The 25,735-nt window shown below is 45.0% G+C and overlaps 1 long non-coding RNA gene across 1 annotated transcript; it reads right to left on the reverse strand.

The window, feature by feature from the left end:
* Positions 1 to 8,911: 8,911 nt before the first annotated feature.
* Positions 8,912 to 10,311, reverse strand: LOC126986504 (uncharacterized). The gene is made up of 3 exons (XR_007739789.1): positions 9,973 to 10,311; positions 9,434 to 9,732; positions 8,912 to 9,349 (listed from the first exon to the last, which is right to left on the reverse strand). It is a non-coding gene; the product is annotated as an uncharacterized LOC126986504 (long non-coding RNA).
* Between the last annotated feature and the right edge of the window lie 15,424 nt (positions 10,312 to 25,735).

The raw sequence follows: 25,735 nt of genomic DNA on the forward strand, positions 1-25,735 counted from the left end.
CTAAATAGAGTCTGAGGATGACCTCTGCACTCCTGTTGGTTACCGTCCTGTTAATAAAGCCTAATACCCTGTTAGCCCTATTCCTTGCACTAATACATTGCTTCCTTAGTTTTAGGTCAGAGTTCACTAACACCCCCAAATCCCTTTCACACTCAGACCTGCCTATCGCTGTGGAGTCTAAACTATACCCGTGTAATGGGTTGCGTGTTCCTACACTAAGTACGCTACACTTGATGATGTTAAAATTCATCTGCCATTTCTCTGCCCAAGCTGACAGTTTGTTGAGATCCTCCTGCAGTGCTCTAGCATCCTCCCCTGTCCTAATAGTGTGTCCTATTTTGGTGTCATCTGCAAATTTACCAATGTCACTAGTTATCCCGTTGTCTATGTCATTGATGTAGATAATGAATAGAAGGGCCTAAAACTGAACCTTGAGGAACCCCACTGGTAACATTACCCCATTCGGATTTTTTACCGTTAATGGTAACCCTCTGTTTCCTGTCGCTAATCCACGCCTTAATCCAATCAAATACCTTCCCTCTTATCCCATGAGCCCTGACTTTATTTAACAGTCTCTGGTTAGGTACCTTATCGAAGGCCTTACTAAAATCAAGATAAACCACATCATAACTCTCATCATTGTCAGCTGCCTCGTATACTCTATTGTAAAAGGATAAAAGATTAGTGAGGCACGACTTTCCTTTAGTAAACCCATGCTGTGAGTCGTGAATTAAATTATGTCTGTCTATATGGTCCCTACTACTATCAGCTATTATTGACTCAATCATTTTACCTATAACTGACGTCAAACTAATCGGCCTATAGTTCTCCATAGAAGATTTGTCTCCCTTCTTAAATATTGGAATAACGTGTGCCTGCCTCCATGAAACAGGCACCACCCCTATGTCTAGTGACTTCCTAAATACTTCTGTTAACTGCCCACTTATTTCAGTTTCGCATTCCTTTATTACCCTGGGGAAAAGTTCATCTGGCCCTGGCGCCTTAGTGACTTTAAGTCTATCTATCTGTCTAATCACGAGCTCCCTACCTATGTTGATGTCGGTTGATTCTTCTACCTCTTCTCCTATGTAGATCTGTTCTCCCTGAGGTATATCATCTAATCTTTCTTTGGTAAATACAGTTAAGAAATATCTATTTAACGCCTCGCTCATTTCCTCATCTCTATCAATCAGTGATTCTCCTGACTTAATGGCCCTATCTTATCCCTAACCTTGGTCTTATAAAGCTGAAAGAAGCCCTTTGGATTGGTCTTTGCTTCCCTGGCAATTCTAATCTCAAATTACGTTTTGCCATACGTGTGTTTTTCTTTACTGCTCTAGCTAAATTGTTGTAACTATCCCTTAGGTGAGTTTCCCCCCTTTTAATTCTAACATATAGTCCTCTTTTCCTTCCTATTTCAGTTTTTGGCCTGTCTGTCATCCATCGCGGGTAATTACCTGTTGACCTGACTTCCCTGTGAGGTATAAACTGTTTCTGTCCTAATTTAATCTCCCTGACCAGACTATTGTACTCACCCTCCAAGCTACTGACCTGACTAGTGACCTCACCAGAGATTACCGCCCCTTCCTGCTCTGGGTCCTGACCTACTTCTGATCTCACTCCCCTAAGCTTCTGCAGCTGTTTTCTTAACCCCTCATAGTCTGCCTTCCTGAAGTCAGGTATTAATGTGTTGTTACTGCTTACTCTATCCTCCCATTTAATATTAAATCTAATTTCCTTATGATCACTGTTACCTAATGAATCCCCAACCTCAATGTTGCTTATTATGTCCTCTCTATTAGTTAACAACAAATCCAAAATATTTTCTTCCCTCGTTGGTTTTAATTTCAATGAAGACCGTGTCTACATTGGTTATAGTGGGGGTAGGACAAAAACTCACCGGACAAAAACTCACCGGATAAAAACTCACCGGACAAAAACTCACCGAAAAATGTGTAAGAAGGACAAAAACTCACCGAAGAGTTAAACCGTATATTTAGACATTAAAAACTTTAAAAAGGAAAAGGCACATAACTATGGTATAACTATCATACATGAATGAATTATTCTAATCAGTGAAGTGCTGAGTTTAAAAGCGGATACATTGACCAACAGCACGAAGGAACTCATCTGTGTATTTTCTACCGGCAACGATGTCTTCACATAATGCCTTCAAGCGCTTCTGAATACGAGCATAGTTTCTCGTTCTTCTCTTTTTTGGAGGCTCGCCTCGGTCATCTTGTAGTATCATGGTTTTGACTATGGCTTCATCCTTCCTAATGTTATCAATAATAGTGTAAAAAGATGGGTGGGAATGACCAACAAGCTGCTTGAACGATGAATTCCAAGTTTCACTCATATTATTTGTTCGAGGTGCATCATTTAATGTGTTGTTGTGTACATTCCATATATCTGGCGGAAAAGAGGGTGGAAGTCGTCGAACATTGCATTGCAGTGATTCTGGATTTTCATTGTTTTGAGGAAGTCGTACATGGCGGGATGTACCTGTAACATATGTCCTGTCAAAGTATGAAAGGTCTTCAAATTCCTCAGGAGTGTTGTCCTTCAATAACGCCATACCTTCTTGGATCTTTTCTATTGGAAGAAATGCTAAACCATCCATCATTCCACAAAACAGCCTACAATCATCATATTCACGGTAGCGATTCACAAGACCTAATTCCTGTATCTTACGCCATGTGCTTTGTGTCAAGTGGAAGAAACATCCTTTAGTGGATACATGAGAACCTAAAATGCTACTGACAGCCTGCATGGCGGCTTTTTCAAAATCTAGTACAATTTCTGTGGGATCTGGTGTGAATCCTAGCCTTTCACAGCCATCTACAATGCTTTGAAGCATTTCTTCATATACACTCTGTGACTTTCCAGATAAGAATGCATACACGCAGGAAACTGCTGTTTCACCTAATGGTACTCTAATAACATAAAGTTGCTTGAAAATTTCTGGAGCCATAGCATAATTCCCGTCCATAAACCACGTACGGGCCCGGCACATTAATCGTAAGCACTCATCAGTAGCATATACAACCATTCTGTTACAGGCATCCGAACTACTGTCATACAACAAAAATCGTCTTGACTGTTCACCAGACGTACGTTTCCAGGCATCTGTAATATTTAGTTCACGTACATTTGCAGGTTCTTTAGGTAGTACGCCTCGCCTCTGCCGACGAAGATCACGCCAGCTGACCAGTGTTGGCACGAACTTCGTCACTTGCAGACTCCAGCCCCTGAGCAAGCAGCTGGTTTGGTCGACATTTAGTTTCTCTCGCCTGCTGTTTTAGGGTGATTCTTTGTTTTGTGACAGAAACTAAGGCTTCGTTTGCTTCATGGTTGTGATCAACAAAGGAGCGCGAATTCTGCAACTGAAAACAAAGAAATCAGCAACTGTTAGTTAATGGTTAAAAAAACCCAAAAGTTTATGATCAAAACTGTTAAGGAAAGTATAATCTTAGAAACTAACATTTACATCCGTAGTCAAGGCTCCTTTGCATTTTAGGCTTGATTGTTGACAGCACTGCCATCGTATCCATTCATTCTTCGATATCTTCTTCACATACATATATCCATGAAGGCACAGTTTTTGCCCACCCTTGTTGGTCTTGATGATCTCCATTGCTACTGATATGGTGAAAGAAAATTGAACACTAAAACAATAACGGATAGTATTTCGAAGAACACTAAGGCGGGAATGTTGTCGGGGCCAGTGGATTTAGTTGTGTCGAGTCCTTCCATTCATTTCTGTTTTCCGTTAGTCGTGATGTCAAGGGGGGCTATGGGGGGGAAGGGGCTGTGTGGCATGTTTGGTGTCAATTGTGTTCTTGTGTGTATACCGATTGGAACTGTGTGTTGAGTATTTGTGCTTTGTGTTGTGGGCTGGTGCACTAATGTGTTAATGTTGTCTTTAAGTGTTAATCGTGTTTGTGTCATGTTTGCGCGTCTTAAAGAATTTGAAAAAGTTTCTTTTGTTATTTCTTACGTTGTCTGCGAGGTAAGTTGCTATGTGTTTGCATTCCGCTACTTTTATGTTTTTGGCAAATGTCTTTTGGTGTTTTTTGTAGGCGGTCTAATTATGTTGTGTTGTATGTCTGCGCGCGTCTGTAGAGTCTTTGTTTCTTGCGATGTTGTCTGCGTAGATCCCTGGAAAACCAAGGGAGTGTGTACCTGCTAGAAAGTGTTTTTTGTGGTATGTGTCTGTTCATTGAGGCGTGTATGGTGTGTTTCAGGTTGTTCCAGTTGATGGAAGGAAGTCTTGTGTTTGGGTCAGTCGCAAAAAAGTCGGTGCTGAAGGCAGTTAGGTCTTGTTTGATCATGTCTAAGTCAGCCCTTGAATAAAGGAAAATCTGTCTGGGTCTCTGCTTATGTCTGATCGGTCGGAGGTCAGCGTCAATGATGACTATGTCATGGTCATTAAGTTCTGGAACAACCTGAGTGTTTGTTATGTTAAGAATGTTGTTGGTGAGAAAAAGGTCAAGTGTGTGTGCTGTGGTCAAAGGGCCACCGTGGCCAGCGGGGCGTGTTACAGTATGTGTTCGTGTTGGCTGGAGTACCTACTGTTTGTGAAAGTGAAAATGTATTTATGATGTCAACGAATGTGCCGTGTAGTTGGCGTCTGTTTGTGTGGGGAATAATGGGGTTGGGAGCGTCAGCATCGGGAGGATCAAATGGGGATATTGCAGTCCAGTCAATGTCGGGGAGGTTGAAATCACCAGTGATCCAGATGTGTTTGTCTGCCTGTATGCGTGAAAGAGAAATTTGAAGGTTGTGTAAATAGTCTGTATTAGTAGAAGGTGGTCTGTAAAAAGCAGCAATAAGAAGAGATTTACAGTTGAAGGTTTGTAACTGGACCCAGGTGATTTCGCAGTCAGTGTCAAGGTCAGGCCTATGCTGAACACAAAGACCCGGCTTGGTGGCGATGATAACACCGCCACCTTTGCCGAGGTCTGTCGGGCGGTCCTTACGAAAAACGGTCGTACTAAAGGGGGGAGGGAAAAGCTCACTACTGTCAACGTCAGAAGTCAACCAAGTCTCTGTCCCTACTATTATGTCTGGGTTATGTGTGGTGATTAGATGGTGTAATTGGGCTATTTTGTTTTTGATACTGCGGAAATTAATTGTTAATAATCGGAGGGAAGTGTGGTTATGATGTGGTGGTTGTGGAAGTGAAGGGAGAGGTGAGGATGGTGAAGATACAGAAGATACGGGAGGGGGTAAAGAAGTAGAGGAGGGAAGTGAAGCAGGAGGTGATGAACAAGAGGAAGAAAAGGAAATAGGGACTGGGGAAAGTGAAAGGGTAGGATCGGGGGATGGTGATAGGGCAGACCTGTGTGTGTTAATAACTGTAGTGAGAGGTGAGTGATCGGTCAAGTCTGGCGTACGGAGGGAGCGCACCTGTCTGTGGATGTTGATGGGACTTGGTGTGAAAAGTGGAGCCGGGTTATGAGAGGTGAGAGGTGTTGAGAGCTTGGGGTTCAGGAGGAGAAGGTGTTGTGTGCCAGGGTTGCCTGTGTTATGAGGATATAGCGTGTCGAAGGAATTTAAAAGTGGGATAGGATCAGCTGAGAAGAATGAGGATGATAAATTAGGTACGCCGCATCTAAAGCAGATCCACGAGACGCTATTGTCAACAAATCCAGCATAAGTCGGTGTGAAAGACCCGATACAGCTGACGTGGTACCAGCCAACATGCTCGGATCTATCACGACACGAATCACACTGGATGGCCCTCTGCCCCCACCTCACCGCCTTGCTACAAAGTTGGCAAGGATACTTAGGGCAATAAAGGCCAGGGTTGACCATAGCGCCCGTGTCTCCACATAGAAGCAACAAGAGAAGGGTGGTGTGTCGTCTGTGCTTTTTGTATCGTATTTGTGTGCCGTTCGAAATACTGAACCATGGTGAGTGAAAACGACTGTTGTATGTGAGTGCTTGTTTGTGGTTATCGTGGGTGTGTTGCTTGTGTCCTCGAATGTGTTAATGCATGTAGTATAAGTGCTATGAGTGTAACTGTGGTGATAAGGAAGGCACTGTGTATGCTAGTATTACGTTTTTCTTGTTTTACCTTCCGTAAGCGTGTACGGTGTTGTTGTGTTGTCAGCCACCTAGTGTTACGCTGCTTCGTGAGCTGGAACAGCCTCGTCCGGCAGTTTAAAGTAGTTGCCATCTCTCTCTCTCTCTCTCTCTTGACGGATTTAACTCAGAGTGGGCGCCTGTCACTAGTGGCGTCCCTCAGGGCTCGGTTCTTGGCCCAGTGCTCTTCATTATTTACATCAACGACGTGGATGTTGGACTCAATAACCGCATTAGTAAATTTGCAGACGACACAAAGATTGGTAACTCGGTTCTCACTGACGAAGACAGGCAAAGCCTCCAAGAGGATTTGCACAAAATTTCAGCTTGGTCGGATTTTTTTTTTTTTTTTTTTTTTTTTACAGCAAAGGAGACAGCTCAAGGGCACAAAAAAGTAAACATTAATAAATAAAAAAAAGCCCGCTACTCGCTGCTCCTAAAAAGAATCCAAAGAAGTGGCCGAAAGATAAGTCAGTTTCGGGAGGAGAGGTGTCCTGATACCCTCCTCTTGAAAGAGTTCAAGTCGTAGGCAGGAGGAAATACAGATGAAGGAAGATTGTTCCAGAGTTTACCAGCGTGAGGGATGAAAGAGTGAAGATGCTGGTTAACTCTTGCATAAGGGGTTTGGACAGTATAGGGATGAGCATGAGTAGAAAGTCGAGTGCAGCGGGGCCATGGGAGGAGGAGGCATGCAGTTAGCAAGTTCAGAAGAGCAGTCAGCGTGGAAATATCGATAGAAGATAGAAAGAGAGGCAACATTGCGGCGGAATTTAAGAGGTAGAAGACTATCAGTATGAGGAGGAGAGCTGATGAGACGAAGAGCCTTTGCCTCCACTCTGTCCAGAAGAGCTGTGTGAGTGGAGCCCCCCCACACATGAGATGCATACTCCATACGATAGATAGATGGGAGATGCCCTTTAACGTAGACAAGTGCCAGGTCCTTCAAGTTGGAACGAGGAATAAAAAGTTTGATTACGAAATGCGCGGCGTTAAACTCAAAAGCGTTCAATGCGTCAAGGACTTGGGGGTCAAAATCGCGTCAAACCTCAAATTCTCACAGCAATGCATCGATGCAGCAAATAAAGCGAACAGAATGTTGGGCTTCATTAAAAGAAACTTTTTATTTAAGAATAAAGATGTAATACTCCCGCTCTACAACAGTTTAGTCAGACCCCACTTGGAATATGCGGTACAGTTTTGGTCTCCCCACCATGCAAAGGATATTGCTAAATTAGAAGGTGTTCAGCGTCGGGCAACGAAAATTATCCCTTCCTTGCGCAACAAATCCTACGAAGAAAGGCTTTCTACCCTTAACATGTTCTCTCTTGAGAAACGTCGCCTCCGAGGAAAACTGATCGAATGTTTTAAAATACTTAATGGTTTCACGAATGTAGACAGATCAACATTGTTTATGATCGATGACACTTTGCGCACGAGGAACAATGGCGTAAACTCAGATGTAGATAAGTAAATTCAGACTGCACCAAATTTTTCTTCACCAACGTTGTAGTGCGAGAATGGAATAAGCTCCCATCATCAGTGGTCCAGTGTAACACGATTGACTCCTTCAAAAATAAGCTCGACCGTCACTTCCTTCAACTTAATATCAACTAGAGTAGAAATGCAACGTTTTGGAGTCTTCTGATTAATGTAAAATCACTTAGGTTTAAGGACAGACCACCAAGTCTGGACCATGGGGTCTGTGTGGTCTGATTTTCTATGTAAATCTATGTAAATCTCTCTCTCTCTCTCTCTCTCTCTCTCTCTCTCTCTCTCTCTCTCTCTCTCTCTCTCTCTCTCTCTCTCTCTCTCTCTCTCTCTCTCTCTCTCTCTCTCTCTCTCTCTCTCTCTCTCTCCCTCCCCAATATTTGTTAATGTCTTGTTGTTTTGGCAAGTGTTTGTTGCATCCATTGTTTTGCTGTGGACTTTGTACAGCACAAGTGCTTGCATTATTTTGTCTCTTTATTGAGCCAGAGGCCTTCTAGTAGTCATGGAGGTCACAGCATCCCAGGCAGTGGACAGCCTGGGTCTGGTCCCCTTGTCCGGCACCTTTGCTGCGTCTTCACGGAGAGCAAGAGGGAGCTTTCTTCTTTACTTGGCCTCCGAGGTGTTTATTTGTCTCCGTGGTTGTTTGTTTCCAGAGTTTTGTCTCCTTTACTATTGTTGGTGACAATTTGATTCTTTCATGTTTAAACATGTCAGGTTTTCTCAATTTTTTTTTCTTTGTTTTTGATCCACGTTATCATGTTCTTTCTCTCCAAGCGGCGACGGTCTGCACACTTCCCTGCTCTGTTCTTTCCCTTCCTTGATGCCCTTTTCTGTGGTGGCTGTTCTGCAGCATTGTTCTGTCTCTGTTTTCCTCTTCCCATATCCACAAGGTGCTTTTCAGCTGCCTGCTGCATGGTTGCCTCCAGGTTGTCAGGGGCAGCTAGTTCACTGCTCTGGGTCTATTTGCCTCAGTTTCTTTGATGCAGTTGTCACAATATTGGGGTTGAAAACCAGTAACTGTGTTGTGCTCTGCTACATTTTATGGAATTTGTAGATGCTTTTGGTATTCAGTTTGAAGCATGTTTCTATGAGGCTGTGATCTTTGTCCCAACAGCCACCCCTGGTGCTGGTGCAGCAGCGAGAGTCTGAGGCGGGTGCCGTGCTGCGTCCTCACTGCCGCGAACTTATGTTGCAGTGGAGGCTGCAGGGCCGGGCAGCAGCCTGAGGGCCAGGACCAGCAGGAGCAGCCTGCCACTGCTGTGAGGATCAGTGCTAGACCATGCACTACAGTACAGTGCAATTCCTTCATCATATTTTGTGCCAAAGAAAAAAAATTAATGCCATAACTTTGAACAGCACCTTGCATGCTCTGATCAGGGGTGGTCAGGAGAACCACCACCACCACCACCACTTTGCAACTAGCATCTCCAGCCATAAAGGAACGGTCGAGTTTGAGTGAGAGAAGATTTGAGACCGAGAGCAAGGTCACCAGACATATCCTTGCACACACTGCTGAAGGGAAGCATGAGTGCCAAGAGTGTGGGAAAAGACTCCCTGGGAAGGGTGACCTCAACAAACACACCCACATACTCTGGTGGAAGACCTCATGAATGCCAAGAGTGTGGCAAAGTGTTTGGTCAGAAGAGTGACCTGATTAGACATACCCTTACACACACTGGTGAAAGACCTCATGAATGCCTAGTGTGTGGCAAAGTGTTCAGTAGGAAGGGTAACCTTAACACACACACCCTTACACACACTGGTGAAAGACCTCATGAATGCCTAGTGTGTGGCAAAGTGTTCAGTAGGAAGGGTAACCTTAACACACACACCCTTACACACACTGGTAAAAGACCTCATGAATGCCAAGAGTGTGGCAAAGTGTTCAGTAGGAAGGGTAACCTTAACACACACACCCTTACACACACTGGTGAAAGACCTCATGAATGCCAAGAGTGTGGCAAAGTGTTCAGTAGGAAGAGTCAACTTAACAGACACACCCTTACACACACTGGTGAAAGACCTCATGAATGCCAAGAGTGTGGCAAAGTGTTCAGTAGGAAGAGTCACCTTAACAGACACACCCTTACACACACTGGTGAAAGACCTCATGAATGCCAAGAGTGTGGCAAAGTGTTCAGTAGGAAGAGTCACCTTAACAGACACACCCTTACACACACTCATGAATGCCAAGAGTGTGGCAAGGTGTTCAGTAGGAAGAGTCACCTTAACACACACACCCTTACACACACTGGTGAAAGACCTCATGAATGGCAGGAGTGGGGCAAAGTGTTCAGTAGGAAGAGTCACCTTAACTCACACACCCTTACACACACTGGTGAAAGACCTCATAAATGCCAAGAGTGTGGCAAAGTGTTCACTCAGAAGAGTCACCTTAACACACACACCCTTACACACACTGGTGAAAGACCTCATGAATGCCCTGAGTGTAACAGAAGGTTCGGTGTGAAGGGTGAACTAAATAGACACATACTTACACACACTGGTGAAAGACCTCATCAATGCCTTGAGTGTGACAGAAGTTTCTTTTCTAAGGCTGAGTTGAACAACCACGTTGTCACACACTCTGATCTGAGAGAGTTCAAGTGTGATGTTTGTCTAAAACATTTCAAAACCAAACGGAGTATTGCCAGGCACACGAAGATCCACTTCCCCTGAGGTGTTTTGTGGTGCTGCTGTATGTGGTGGCGGTGGAGGACAGAGTTTGGCAACCCCGCCCTGGCTGAAGAACAAGACGAAAGAGAAGACAAAGAGAGAAAGACAGACATGGAGGAATAACAAGAACAGAAAATGAAAAAGGAATGAAGTAGTAGTGAGTAGTGAACCTTCGCGCTGGCCGGATGTGCTGCGCCTTGCTCGCGAAAGTGCTGAGTCGATATGGCTGGCCCACGGCCAACAGAATAGAACGGTCCCCCGGAGCGCATCTTTGTGCCGACCGCGGTTGACGACAGCATCTGTCGGCGCGTAAATTATTCTCTCTCTCTCTCTCTCTCTCTCTCTCTCTCTCTCTCTCTCTCTCTCTCTCTCTCTCTCTCTCTCTTATTATTATTATTATTATTATTATTATTATTATTATTATTATTATTACTACTGCTACTACACTAATTATTTGATCATTATATCATCATTAGTAGTAGTAGTGCAATTACTATAATTACTAGTAAGATTATAATTATTACTGTTAATATTGCTATTATTACAATTTATCATTGTTGTTGCCATTATAATTATTTTTTATGTACGTACTATTTGCTTTTCAATCTATATTCCCTGTCTCCACGAATGTTCCTATGAACGAAATAAAAGCATCATTATCATTATCATATATATCGTATACACTATGTGTGTGTGTGTGTGTTTGTCATATATATATATATATATATATATATATATATATATATATATATATATATATATATATATATATATATTTATTTATGTGTGTGTGTGTGTGTGTGTGTGTGTGTGTGTGTGTGTGTGATTAACCTTCTTATCCAAGTATTTTTTGACATATTCTTACTCGCCGCAATCATCCTCTATTGAACAGTTCACCTGTCCTCCCTCTGACACCCTCTGTAACACCTTAACCACTTATACCCAGTATAGCCCATTAATTGTGTGACTGCTTCAGTTCCTTAATCCTAAATGCTAAAGTCACCCATCGAAATAAAAGAAAATGGAGCCTAAATGTTAAAGTCACCCATGGAAATAAAAGAAAATGGAGCAAACGAGATACATCCCCATCAATGGTCAGGTGAAGACTGGTGCCAGGTGGGGTGGGACCAGAGACTATATACGAAGAGATAGTGGTATGTGGTAATTCCTCGGGCGTGCGGAAGTAGCGCCATCTATTGCAGCCCACCAAAAACGTCATTTTTTAGGGGTAGCTTTACTATTTTTAAAGTACCTGCCACAGCACCCTATCCAGCCTTTACTTATTTTTTTCATTATTGTAAAATTATTTACTAATGGGATCTTGAAACATATATTTGTTCTTATGTTTTATTAGGTATTATCTACACTATATCAATTTGTTATTTTAGGAAAAATATGGTGTGAAAGCATTTACTATATATATAAATATATATATATATATATATATATATATATATATATATATATATATATATATATATATATATATATATATATATATGTGTGTGTGTGTGTGTGTGTGTGTGTGTGTGTGTGTAGCAAACATATCCAGTGCTTTAAATACAAGCAAAGCATACAACATTCTATACAAGTATACATGCTAGATTACTATAATGCCTTTGCAACTGTGGTAACCCGGATGTCACACTGGTCTTGTGTCCCAGGGTAATGGGTTCCCTAACATCACAGCCTCAAGGGCCAATGTTACAGAGATGAGCACCGAGGCCACGTGCTGCTACAGCGTATGCTAACCGTACCTTTACCTTTTGCAAAATGCTCTTAGCTGAGTAAAAATATCATACTAACTGTACAAGTGCCAGATAATGGCAAGCATTGCATACTCCTTGACAGGGCAGAGAACAAAAGCTTCTAAGCATTACAACTGAAATAAACAATGGGAGACACTCAAAGCTTGTTAACTGAACATGACCCGATGTATAACAGGCAAAACCAACAATGGTGCGTTATATACAATGAAAACTATAAAAATGTTGCAAGGCAGATCAATATCAGAGCAAAGCATCATAAAACATGCTGAAATACATGATGGAGGACATCAAGAAGGTAATACATGAGTTGCCTTAAATGGAATGTAATAACTTGGTGGTCCTGGGAGACAGCCGAGCCTGGAGGTGAAAATGGGATGTAGGACACGGTATGATCTCAAGCTCTGACCTTGGTGTCAGGGTCATGAAGATATTAAGTTCAGTAGGCACAACTATGCAGCAGAGGTACATATGATAAAAGCAAATGAGACAAAATAAGGCAACTCATAGTGTAAGAATATAGCAGGAAAGTTATGCTGCAGTATGTGACACACCAAATTACAGGGCAGAGAGTGATATGTATTTCATAGGCTACATCAGTAAACATGTAGCATTTATTGTAGGAACCACACATTAAAGTTGGATGAAATAAAATATATGTTTTTATCACACATTAAAGTTGGATGTAATTAAATCATTTGATATGAAACGCCTTGTACTAGCCAACCAAACTAACCACTCTCTGTCCATCCCCTTTCAAAAAAGCATTATTTTTCACAAGTTTTAAGATGCATTAGTCAAGAATATCAACTGCCACTACATTTTGTCAAAAAAAAAAATCATACCTATGTGATTATGTATATCCTATAAAGCAGAAAAAAATTGCATGCTGTAATACAAACAAGATTACTCCTGGAAGCCACATTAATGATGCCAGACACGTGATGATAGACACTTAGTGTGATGAAATTACATGCTGTATTTCACATTATGAAACCAAGCCAAGTGTCACTGCAGCACATTATTAGGTAAGGCAGAGTCCAGGGCCGGCCCAAGCCTCCATGGGGCCCTAAGCGAAATTGTATTTGGGGGCCCCCTAAGTAAATAAACAGGTAGACAATGTTCTTACAATATATTTTTTATTGCTCTTGGGGGCCCCCTTGTGGCCTCGGGGCCCTAAGCCACCGCTTACTTCGCTTATGCGTCGGGCCGGCCCTGAGGCAGACACCAAAAGCTTGTTACCTGAACAAGATTAAACATAACAGGCAAAATCCACAATAAAGTATTGCACACTGTTGGGTAGGGAAGAGAGCAAATGTTTCCAAGCATTACACCTGAAATAAACAATGGCAGATATTCAAAGCTTGTGAGCTGAACAAGATCTGATTTATAATAGGCAAAACCAACAATGGTGCATTACACGCGATATCTGGCAGGGAAGATAAATGATTCCTTGCATTACAACTGGAAAGTGGCAGACACCCAAAGCTTGTTAATTGAACAAGATCTGATTTATAACAGGCAAGACTAACAATGGTGCATTACTTGCAATATTTGGCAAAGTATATGGAATTTTTTTTTTGGCGTAACAAGAGTAATACTAACTAATGGCAAATCCCACGAAGTTTCTCTTCTTTTGACCAAGCCTGTGCTCTTTGCTGCAGGGCTGTCAGTCTGTTGCTCCAGCTAGCATGTACTGAAATACCCTGAGTCATGAGTGAAGTGTTGAAACTGAAGGCAAGTGAAATACTGTGCTTAGAAATCTATTAGCATTTGGACTTTGATAATATAAGGCCAGAGCAAACCTCCTCTCTTGTAACCCATATCTCCTACTAGGCTTAGATCTTGCAGCATGTTGAACCTGACCTCAGAAAAAAATCCATCCCTATTGGACCTAAAAATTGCTGGCTCTGGGCAAAACTGCCCAGGAGTTGTAACAGCCTGGGCTTTGAGCTGCCTTGCCTCCGGTGCAGACAGCAGGTTGTGTGCAGCAATTTCACTTTTCATGTCTGAAAATACATGAAAATATTTAATCAAAATTCTAATAAAAGATGTGAATCTAATTGCACTTTTTTAAGTTATATACTGACAGTGAATCTATGAATTGACATTATGTCTGCACCAGCTTCGATGGAAGGCTTCACTTAGATTGACTGATAAGAGTAATATTTTCAGGAGATGGGGGAGAGGATACAACTGGAGACTCTTGACAGATATAATGTCAAGATCTACAAGCACTCATTTACCATATATATCTTTGATGATCAGTCCATACTAAAACATTTGTCAATGTGTTTGCCACACTAAAATCTAAAAATTCCCTGTTTCTGCAATGTTAGTCATACCTAAGCCCTGCTAAACCATCCAAGTGAATCAAGAATGAGTTCCGGGCGGCAGCATGAGCCAATACTAAATGGCGCCACTATAAAAAAAATTGCCTGCATCATGACAGGCCTGGGCCGACCGCCAGGCCCCTGAAGAAAACCTACCGGCGCTATAGGCAGGTGGGGGAAAAAAAAAAGGATCACATCAGAAGAATGGACAAAGGTTTGTTAGTGGCACTTCAAGGTTATGCTACCTCTTCAAAGATTGGTCAGTCATGGTTTAAAGTGGAACAGGATAAACAAGAAACAGGCAGGTATCTGTGGACACTACTGTTACTATCAATTGCCAGCCTATGGCAAAATTTGAACCTATGCTATCAAAAACATAAGACCCATATGCTGATCACTCGACTAATCGTAATGGTACTACAGCAATAGAAACATAATAAAGAGTTTAAATATATCATTCAAAATGTCAACCTTTTTACATACCTTTTTTTAAGATATGAAGCCTACTGGTGTAACAGTTAAATATTGAACTCAATTTGTATGCAAAGATGTGAAGTATGTTATTAAGCTGTAATATTTCCAACACATAAGTTGTGATTAAAACAACATGGAATAGTAACTAAAGAGGATAAATTATCACTGAGAACAAGAGGTTCCGTACTATATTGTGATGAGCTTGATGGCCGAGTCGAGTTTCCTCCAACCCCATCAAGTTCACACCCTGTTGAGAGGCAATTTTTTAATCAAAGTGAAAAATGGATGCAAAAGGTCACTAAAACTAGTTATTATACTTGGTGTCACAAATTTGGAGAAATAATTTAGGGAAGGACTTGGCGTCACTGATGAGGTAAATGATCTCGTGCACTCACTGGGCTATAATATATACATTGTTATAATGTGTATTATTGTCTTGTTACTATATATTACCTACTGATAATGGAAATACATGTCAGGATTAATCATCAAATACAAGGAAAAAAGAATCATGTATGGAAATTGTGAACTTTTAAGTTCATGTAACAAACAAAGTTTATTATACACAAAAAGGTTGGATACTTCTGATCATCTGATGTAAAAGATTTTTGGATATAACATCACCCCCTTCCTCCATATTGGTTCTTTAAAGCAAGGGTTGACTACAGCTCATTATTAATTGCGGCAGGTTACACAACACTTTTTTAGTGCAAACCACCTGGAAATCAATGACCATTATAAGGAATACTTCTCATGAGTAGCTACTAAAACTTGACAACCTAGAAGGATGCACCATCAGACTGTAAAGGAGAGATATATTATAAGACATAGCTACATTGGTGGATCCAAAGAGGCCCAGCCAATGTTCCTAGTGATACAGGAAAACTAGCTCAAAAGCGCGCTGCGGCTAAAACAATGCTTTGGCACAAAGTCCAGGCCGTTATACCTATTGATTTAGGTCACTCCACCAGTTTTTCAAGACCAGGACTGCCGAGAATGGCTAATCGGTAATGCTAATGCTCCTTCCACCCGCAAAAAGTCTGACGTCCTCCCAAAAACTCATTTCCTGGATCTGCACCCAAAGACACAGTAACATGGTTCAATGATCATGGACAAAAAAAAAAAAATGTTAAGACAATCAATATCCAATCATTTCAGGATACATAAATCAGCATCCATATGAAGGAATTCTACAACTTAAAAGTGATGCTGAGCAGGGCATGTGTTAAGTGACTTGCACAGTCTATTTTGTGAAGTCATAATTAGATTAATAACAACAATCAACAAACACTAGATGAAGTATTCATACCAAATCAGTACATGGAGCTGGTACTGCAATGGGAAGCACATTCCTGCAGCTCACCAAGAGGGTTGAATGATGCCATGTACTTCAGGGGAGTGGCTAAATGTCTTCACCTTGGCCTCTTTCTTGGCCTCTCCCCTTCAGCTCTGCCACATTCTCTTGGATGATATCGGACGTGTTCGGGTCTGTTGGGATGTGGTTGTGTTAGATGTGGAATAACATAACGACATTGGAACATGGAAGGAAAGAGTATGTCCAAACGGTAAAATACAGAGATGAGGATTGCACTGCATTAGTTGAGTGATTACAAGATGTAAATTGAAATTATTGGATACTGAAAGGATGTACAGGGACAATTGGGTGAGAAGAGAGAGATGCAGATTTTGATGTTATATAGCTAGTTACACCAATGAAGACTCTGGACATACACATTCAGAAAGACCACAATTTTAGCTGCTAGATGGAAAAGCACTAGATGTCAAAGTGCCAGGACATTGAAGGAAGTAATAATAAGAAAAGCAATAATAATTGATGAGTGTAAATATATTTCTGATATTTTGTTTATCTTAATACTAGTATTGGAATTTTCAAACACTAAGAATATAATAAATAAATATTGATAAATTAATGAAAATAAATACATTAATTGTACTAATACTACCACTAACAATATTAACAGCACTGCATCTAATAGACTGAGCAATAAACTGAGTCTGATATGTAACCATAATTAAACTGTCTCTGTCTGAGTGTTATCTGAAGCTTGCTCCATGCACCTTGATAGGAATGGCATAGATGCATGCAGGTTGCTGAGATACTTACAGTCACCAGCCACTTGTAGATATGTCACCAAAATGTGTTGGAAGCATTGGCGGCCAACTTTTATTTTTTATTTATTATTTTCTTTAAACAAAGGAGACAGCTCAAGGGCAACAAAGCGTACTAGAAAAAAAAGCCCCACTACTCACCACTCCAAACAGACAAAAGTAGAGTCTTGATACACTCTTCTTGAAGGTCAAATTATAGGCAGGAAGAAATGCAGATGATGGAAGTCCGTTCCAGTTTATCAGTGTAAGGGATGAAAGAGTGGAGATGCTGGTTAACTTTTGCATAAGATGTTTGGCAAGATAGAACTGTAGTGCTGATTTGCCTGATGGGCAAACGAGCTCCCATAACCCACTCAGCCAGTGGGGTGCCTCTTTGGTCGACTGTTAATGGGTGGCTCTCCGTTACGCTGGTCATGATTCGATCCCCAGCGGCAAACCTTTCCTTGTCTGGATTAATTTCTCGTGTGTTCGTTACACCCAGAGGCCGGTGTAGAGTAAAGTAAAGTAAAATTCTGGCGTTTAGAACATGCAGTAATTGACATAAATTAGAAAAGTATAGATTTAGGAGGGAAATGGGCGGGCATTGGTTTATTAATAGGGTGGTGGGGAATGGAATAGACTCGGCAATCACATAGTGAGTGCAGGGACGATAACTTGTTTTAAGAGTAGACTGGATAGCTACATGGATGAGGCTGACAGGTGGTAATGGGAGGAATCTGGAGCTGTCGTGTGTAGGCCATTCGGCCTCTTGCCGCGGGAGGAGGAGGCATGCAGTTAGCAAGTTCAGAACAGCTGTCATCGTGAAAATTAGAATTTCCACATTATCATTATTTATATATATCACTTACCCCGGCTGGCATCCTTCCGTAATAAATGTAGCTTCACAGCAGGCTGTGTCCTCTTTATCTCCACAAAGGGACATGATTTGAAACTCCGGCTGGTAAACGTGGCGGCCGCGGCGGTGTTATGATTTTTGAACGAGGCAGCGTTGCAATCGGAGCAGATAAAGATATTGCTGCGAATAGCGGTATAATAAACAGTATAAGTTAGACCAAGATAATTATATTCACCCACTCTTTCCCCCTACAAACCAATGACTCAATGTATATATATCATCATTACTGATGGGAGTCAGCGTGCGTGCTAAAACAATGAGTTTGGAAAAAAAACATGATTACATAGTTTTAAAGAACGGCAGTAGGGCTACAATTCCTTGGTTCATTCCAGTATGTATACAGAAAGGTTAAACACACAAAACACATATAACCACACATGCAGAGAAAGTAATATAATTGCGGTATAATAATATAACAATAATAGCATTACTCATGACATGCAGTCAGTATATCTACCTAGTAAATATATACAGTATATATAGTTCCTACTGTTCATTTTAATATTTATCTACCTTTATTTTTTTATTTAAAATGGGAAATAACCAGACTGAAGAAAAAAAGTAGCAACATTTGCTGCTTGATCCCATGTAGCAACACTGCTGATGGGTTCTGGGGTTGGGGTGGGTCTGGAGGAAGCGCCTGGATGTAAACAAAGCTGCTCCTGTGCCATCTGTTGCAACCGACATACACCAACACCCGCCCACGGTCTCCCATAGAGGCCCCCTCTCCTGTTCTATAGTCTCCTTGAGAGCAACGGAGCTGCTAGAGTCGGCCATCTTGGGCTGCTCTTCTTCCCCTTGTGGCTACCACAGCTCACAGCTGACTCACCACGCGACGACACCATACCCAGGCACACATGTTAACACACATTCCAAGCACACACACGTCTATATAGGAGGCCGAGTAGTTGATCCCTTCCTTATATAGAGTGCTGTTGTTCAGTGTACATGCCAGGGTCGACTACGAGGTCCAAGTCAGGACTACTTGCAGCCCTGGGTGAACCAGCAGGTTGTCACAGCTTCTCAAGTACTTCGAGGAAACTCGACGGGCTGAGGACGCACAAAGGCGACAGGAAGACAAGGAAAGACGTCTTGAGGAGGAACAGCGACGCCAGGAGGAGGAACAGCGACGCCAGGAGGAGGAACAGCGACGCCAGGACGAGACAAGACGGAGGGATGACGAGTTTAAGGCACCACTGGCAGCACTTACTGGCCAGCAGACACTTGCACCACGCCACACCCCCGATAACGATCCCGCTCGCAACTCACAGTCACCTAAAGCTGTGGCTAAACTTCCTCCACCGCTACAGCAAGATGTCACCTTCCAAAATTTCGGCGATTGGAAGAGCAAGTGGACAGACTATGCAACAATGATAGATCTCTCCACCCTTCCCCTGTCCAAACAACACGCTCAACTAAGGATGTGTTTATCCCCTGAGATGCTTCACACACTTCGCACCAGACTCAAGACCCCCGACAACACTACCTCTTCGGTCGAAGACGTTCTCAACACCCTGAAGGGATTCGTTAGGGAACAGACAAACGAGACCCTGCGACGCAAGGATTTGTTCAGCTGCAGGCAAGAGGTCGGGGAGAAATTCAACGAGTTCTACGTCCGTGTTAGACTTCTCGTCGAGGCAGTGGATGTGTGTAAGGCAGGGGACAACGCCTGTTACGAGATGCAGCTCAAACAGGTCATCATGATGGGCGTCCGGGATGAACAACTCATCCAAGAACTCATCCCCAAAATCCCTACTTCCACTCTGGAGGAGGTAGTGCAACAGTGTTATGCTTTTGAGGCGGCTCGCACAACAGCTTCAGTCATCACTGCACCTGGAAAGCAAGTTTTTGCGACGTCGCAATACAAAGCTCACAAGAAGGCGAAGCAGAAGCCTCCACCACTTCCCACGCTCAAGGAGACATGCAACTGCTGCACAAGGAAGCACGAGAAAGACAAGTGTCCAGCCAGCGACGCCAGGTGTAACAACTGCGGTAACCGCGGCCACTGGGCCCGTACTCCACGCTGTCCAGCCACGAAGGCTACCTGTCGCGGATGTCAGCGTGTGGGCCACTATGACCAGTACTGCAGGTCGTCTAATGGCCAAGGGAGCGATGCAGAGACCAAAGGGCGTGCACAAGTGTCTTCACGTCAGCCACGAAAGGACTCTAAGGGCAACGGAGCTCGGCTCGTCCGTTCCACTTCACGCACCTCGCCAGCATCTTCCCCACCCGTCATCGTCACCGTCGTACACAGCAACTGATCGAGTTATCTTTCCATGGTGCCAGACACGGGAGCAGACGTGACCATCATCGGGCCAGGGCACCTCGCACGGCTCGGACTGTCTACCAGCGATCTCCAGCCACCACCCACCGACCCGAGATACACGGCAGACGGCTCACCCATGACGCCTGCCCTTGGATCGCTGCAGGTGCAGTTATCCCTCAAAGATGTCACGACAGAGGCGTGGATCGACGTACACAATGACGTTCCCGTTCCCTTGCTGTCGTTCCAAGCCTGCAAGGAGCTACGACTGATCCCCAACCTCTTCCCGCAACCCATCGCGGAGGTCACTCATGCGAGCGTGCGTGTCGAGGCGCAGAGCGGCGAAGCCCCCGCTGTCCCGGTCTCTGCACCCCAGCCACGCACCCTCGACTCACCCTCCGCTACCCAGCCCTTCCGTCTCGACACCAGCCCTTCCCTTCAACGCCGCTACTACTCCGGCACAGGCCAGGCGTTTTTCTCAAGGAGTACAAGGACGTGCTCATGTCTCAGGCGGACCCAACACTTCACCTCTGAAACCCATGACGGACACCGATGAGGATCTATCTACGTGAGGGTGCACAACCATTCGCGATCCACACGCCTCGCCAGATCCCGTTGGCTTTCCAGGAGGAGGTGAAGAAGGAGCTGCAGACCATGGTGACACAGGGGATTATTGCACCTGCCGACGATACTCCAGCCCCCTGGTGTCACCCACTCGTTGCAGTTGCCAAGCCCAACGGCGGCGTGAGGATCACCACTGACCTATCGAAGCTCAACGGTCAGGTGTCACGACCTGCTCACCCCTCGCCAACACCTTTCGCAGCCATCAGGAGCGTAGACCCGAAGGCAAGATACTTCACCACCATCGATGCGCTGTGCGGCTACTGGCAACTCGAGCTAGCAGAGGAAGACCAGCACCTCACTACCTTCATCACACCTTACGGCCGCTACAAATATTAACGTGGCCCGATGGGATTCCCAGCGACGGGTGATGCTTTTTGTCGTCGCGGAGACGAGGCACTGCAAGGCATCTCCCGCTGCGTCAAGGTAGTCGACGACGTTCTTCTCCACGACGAAGACTTCCTCGAGCATCTACGACGAGTCAACATGGTCCTGGCCAGGTGCAGAGCGTACGGCATCACACTTAACGCTGACAAGTTTGTTCTCGCCGTCCCTGCAGTGAAGTTCTGCGGATTCATCCTATCTGCTGACGGGATAGCGGCAGACCCAGAGAAAGTCGCCGCCATAGCAGACTTCCCCACGCCAGCCAACATTACGGACCTGAGGTCGTTCATGGGCCTAGTCAACCAGCTCACGGAGTTCTCACCCGACATCGCTGCTAGCGCCCAACCCCTCAGGCCCCTCATGAGCCCACGGCGTGCGTTCGTGTGGACTGCTGACCACGAGGCAGCCTTCTCCAAGGTGAAGGAAGCTCTCTCGCGTCCACCGCTGCTCGCCATGTTCGACCCGCACCTGCCCACGATTCTGCAGACCGACGCATCTCGTCTCTACGGAATCGGCTACGCACTTCTTCAAGACCACGGCAGCAACAACCTTCGCTTGGTCCAGTGTGGCTCGCTTCTTGTCAGACGCAGAGACGCGATACGCCACCATCGAGTTGGAGATGCTAGCTACAACCTGGGCGATGCAAGTGCAAGTACTACCTCATAGGCTTGCACCACTACGAACATGTGACGGATCACCGCCCGCTCATCCCTATCCTGAACCACTACACCCTCGACGCTGTAGAGAACCCTCGTCTGCAGCGCCTGAAGGAGAAGCTGTCGCCATACGTCTTCACCACCAAGTGGCGTGCAGGCAAGATGCTCTGCATCCCTGACGCGCTGTCCCGCCACCCAGTGAAGCATCCAGAGACTGGCGACGACATGCTTCACGACATCTCCATCCGGGACGCCGTTACTCTGAGGGCAGTGCGTACCCTTACCTTGCCCGAGGACCAGAACCCGACGGGAGACGTACGGTTAGAGGAGCTTCAGCAAGCAGCACGCAACGACGAGACGTATGCAAGACTGTTGGAGTGTGTACGCCACGGCTTCCCATCCCACCGATACGACCTACACAACTCGCTCCTGCCATTCTGGAAGATTCGCGATGAGCTCTACTGCGACGGTGACCTCCTAATCTACGGTCCGCGCGTCATAGTACCAGCAGCGCTACGCAAGTCAGTTCTACAGTGTTTGCACGACAGCCACCGCGGAGCCGAGGCTACAAAGCGCCGTGCAGGGCAAACAGTCTTCTGGCCGGGCATAAACGCCGATATTACCAACGTCGTGCGCGCTTGCGAAGCCTGCCAGACACTTCTACCCAGTCAACAGCAGGAGGAGTACAAGAACGACGATCATCCCACACGACCTTTCGAGTCTGTGTCAGCGGACCACTTCTCCGTGGCAGGGAAAGCATTCCTTCTCATCGCGGACCGCCTGTCTGGGTGGCCAGTCGTCTTCCCGTGCGGCAGGGACACTACCGCTGCCGCCACCATACGCCAGTTCAGGAGCTACTTCCGCGACTTAGGCGTCCCCGTGCGATTGAGAACCGACGGCGGACCCCAGTTCACAAGCAGCGCTTTCAAGCAGTTCCTGACTCGCTGGGGTGTTCGACATACAGTGACTTCCCCCCACTACCCGCAGTCTAACGGCCATGCTGAAGCGGCCGTGAAGTCCGTGAAACACCCAATCATGAAGGTCGCTCCCACGTGCAACATAGACTACGAGGACTTTGACAGGGGCCTTCTGGAAGTCCGCAACACTCCCAACCGCAGTGGTCGCTCGCCTGCTCAAGTCCTGTACGGTCACCCTCTCCGCACCTGTGTTCCAGCCCACCACGCTTCCTTCCGGGCAGAGTGGCAGGCCGAAGCGGAGGAGTGCGATCGCCGTGCAGCACAACAGACAGAGCAGGCAATACAGCGCTACAACCAGCACGCGCGTCAACCGCCCCCCCTACTCGTCAACCAGCGCGTCCGCGTTCAGGACCCTGTGTCTGGCCTCTGGGACAAGGTCGGCATTGTAATGGCGCGCGGACGATCGCGGCAGTTTCAAGTTCGCCTCCCGAGTGGACGCCTTCTTTGGAGAAACCGCCGCCACCTGCGCCCCGCAGCAGTCCCTGACGAGGATCCTGTGTGCCCGGAACCTCCTGACGACAGGCCCCGGGACCCACCAGCTCTCCGGCGATCACCCCGTCTACGTGGCCAGACTGATGAGACATCACGCTGAAGATTCCACTATCAGCTTGAAGGGGGAGGGGAGGTGTGGGTTATTTATTAGCTAGCTATACGTACACGAGTGGGGATGTGTTACGAGTGGGGTCCCACAAGGTTCGGTATTAGGTCCACTTTTGTTTATTATTTATATCAATGACTTAGATGCAGGAATTAGTAGTGATGTTAGTAAATTTGCAGATGATACCAAGGTCGGTAGAGTAATTGAGTCGGATCAGGACGCTAGTATTCTCCAAGGTGAACTCAACAGATTGTATGACTGGGCGGATAAATGGCAGATGGAGTTCAATGTAGGGAAGTGCAGTATTCTGAGTGTAGGTAGGAACAACCCCTCACATAACTATTGCTTAAATGACACTCTCATAAGTAGGTCTGGGTGCGAAAGGGATTTAGGGGTCTTAGTGAGCTCTGATCTCCGTCCAAGGGCACAATGCATTCAAGCTAGAAATCGAGCTAATAGGGTACTGGGATTTATTTCAAGGAGCGTAAGCAACAGAAGCCCCGAAGTCTTCCTCAAACTATATTTAGCATTAGTTAGACCTCATCTTGACTATGCGGTTCAGTTCTGGTCACCTTACTATAGAATGGATATCAAAATGTTAGAATCGGTGCAGAGGAGGATGACTAAGATGATTCAGGGGTTGAGAAACTTGCCATACGAGGGAAGACTCAAACAGTTAAACTTGCATTCTCTAGAAAGGCGAAGGGTGCGTGGAGACATGATCGAGGTTTATAAATGGATGAAGGGCTTTAATAAGGGAGACATTCATAAGGTTTTGTTGGTAAGAGAACCGGGTAGGACACGAAGTAACGGGTTTAAACTGGATAAATTCAGATTCAACAAGGACATAGGCAAAAATTGGTTTACTAACAGGGTGGTGGATGAGTGGAATAGGCTTAGCAGTCATGTGGTGAGTGCCAATACAATTGTCACATTCAAAAATAGACTATATAAATTCATGGACAGAGATATTAGATGGGGTTAGATACACGGGAGCTTAGGGTCAAAGGAGCTGCCTCGTACAGGCCTACCGGCCTCTTGTAGACTCCTGCGTTCTTATGTTCTTATGAGTAACTATACAGCTGGCAACACACACACGCGCTGCGCGGGACGCGGAGTTCAGTCCACCACCACCTCTCTCAGCGGCCACACACACACACACACAACGAGAACTAGGGATTTGGCTGTTATTCCTACATTGTGTGCTTTCTGTGTGACTTAGCAATATACCAAGAAAACCTACGACCTTCTTTCATTCGCCTATGAGCCTGCGAGTGACGAGAAGACGAGACACATTGATAAGCTACCAACACTGGTAACAAGCCCTACACCTGCACCTACAGAATTAGCATATTCCTGACAGTACTTTCTGACACTTTTCAAACACCCTCTCATACTGCGGTGTATGTCAGTTAACCTCTGCTCAGGTAATTGACGGCTCGCCTGTGAGTGAAAAAACCTCAACATTTACGTTAATACTCAAACTAGAGGGAAAACTCCATAGCGAGGCGCCAGTACCTTTTAGAGCGGGCTTGGCGAACTTCGCCACATTTATTCTCAATATGTAAGTGGTGTTATGTATGTATACATAGTGTAGGTGGGACATGTGGAGTAGCTGTGGGTAGGTGTAAAAATGGTGTAACTTATTGTATAAATTCCTGGCTAACTGCCTATTTTTTCTTACATTATCACACCATGCACCATACCATGCAACTTAAATTTTAAGCATGCCGCAAAACTCTTATCCAACCATCCTCGAAAGCCACCTAATCTGAACACTTTCGTCACTTGGTTCCTCGACTCAGCTGAATCTTAAGGTCCCAAGATCATAAGAACATAAGAACATAAGAACATAGGGAAACTGCAAGAGGCCGGGTGGCCTACACAGGGCAGCTCCAAAACCCCCCCACTACTCAAGATGGGTGAGGTGTAGTTACAGGGAATACAGGTAGAGGCTTGATCCTCGTTATACCGGCGATACTAGGCACGCACCAGTACCCTGTCACCTTACTGCACCCACACCTCACTGCCACCAGTGAATATAAAGTCTCCGAGCCACCTACGTGTCCACTTTGATCATCTTAATCTGTCATCAGACGCTCTAGCAACGATGCTAATTGTTCCCTCTCCTCTGGGGTTAACTTTCCCCCTAGCCTCACGTCATGCACTGACTGTCTGTCTAGAGCAGACCGTGAGAGGAGCCTCGCCGTCCTCATCGTCTTGTATTACTACTGCCGCTTCCACATCTACGGTCTGAGGTTGAGAATAGTGAGTTTTAACTAACTCTAGACACCTCACCTTCTCTTCATTATACTCACTCTCTCGCAGGCAACCTGCGGCTGCATCTGGCCGGTAGTATTGTTTCAACATGTTGATATGGAACC

Source organism: Eriocheir sinensis, chromosome 6 (genome assembly GCF_024679095.1).
Source record: "Eriocheir sinensis breed Jianghai 21 chromosome 6, ASM2467909v1, whole genome shotgun sequence".
In the NCBI taxonomy this organism is placed as follows: domain Eukaryota; kingdom Metazoa; phylum Arthropoda; class Malacostraca; order Decapoda; family Varunidae; genus Eriocheir; species Eriocheir sinensis.